This window comes from Arachis duranensis, chromosome 2 (assembly GCF_000817695.3).
Source record: "Arachis duranensis cultivar V14167 chromosome 2, aradu.V14167.gnm2.J7QH, whole genome shotgun sequence".
In the NCBI taxonomy this organism is placed as follows: domain Eukaryota; kingdom Viridiplantae; phylum Streptophyta; class Magnoliopsida; order Fabales; family Fabaceae; genus Arachis; species Arachis duranensis.
In genome coordinates, this window is record NC_029773.3 from 46695412 (window position 1) to 46696425 (window position 1014).

Sequence of the window (1014 nt, forward strand, 5' to 3'; positions counted from 1 at the left end):
GATTTTCTGGAGCTACAGAACTCCAATTGGCGCGCTCTCAACGGCGTTGGAAAGTAGACATCCAGGGCTTTCCAGCAATATATAATGGTCCATACTTTATTCGAAGAATGACGACGTAACTTGGCGTTGAATGCCAAGTACACGCTGCTGTCTGGAGTTAAACGCCAGAAAAACGTCATGATCCGGAGTTGAACGCCCAAAACACGTCATAACTCGGAGTTTAACTCCAGGAAATGCCTCAACTCGTGGATTAATCAAGCTCAGCCCAAGCATACACCAAGTGGGCCCCGCAAGTGGATTTATGCATCAATTACTTACTCATGTAAACCCTAGGAGCTAGTCTAAGTATAAATAGAACATTTATCTAATGTAGTAGATATCTTTTACATTTATCTATTGTATTAGACATCTTTGATCTCAGTTTTGTTTTATTCTTGATCTTAGGGGATCATTGATCACGTTAGGAGAGGGCTGGCCATTCGGTCATGCCTGAACTCTTTGCTTATGTATTTTCAACAGTGGAGTTTCTGCACACCTTATATTAAGGGTGTGGAGCTCTGCTGTACCTCAAGTATTAATGCAGTTCTATTTTCTTTTATTCAAATCTCTCTTATTCTTATTCCAAGATATCCATTCGCACCCAAGAACATGATGAATATAATGATGAAAGTGACAATCATTATTTTCTCACTTATGAACGCACGTGATTGACAACCACTTCCGTTCTACATGCAACAGAGCTTGAATGCGTATCTCTTAGATTCCCCAACAGAATCTTCGTGGTATAAGCTAGATAGATGGCGGCATTTATGAGGATCCGGAAAGTCTCACCTTGTCTGTGGTATTCCGAGTAGGATCCTGGGAATCCGGAAAGTCTAGCCTTGTCTGTGGTATTCCGAGTAGGATTCCGGTAATGAATGACTGTGACGTGCTTCAAACTTGCAACCTGCTGGGCGTTAGTGACAGACGCAAAAGAATTAAGGGATTCTATTCCAGTAGGAGCGGGAACCAACC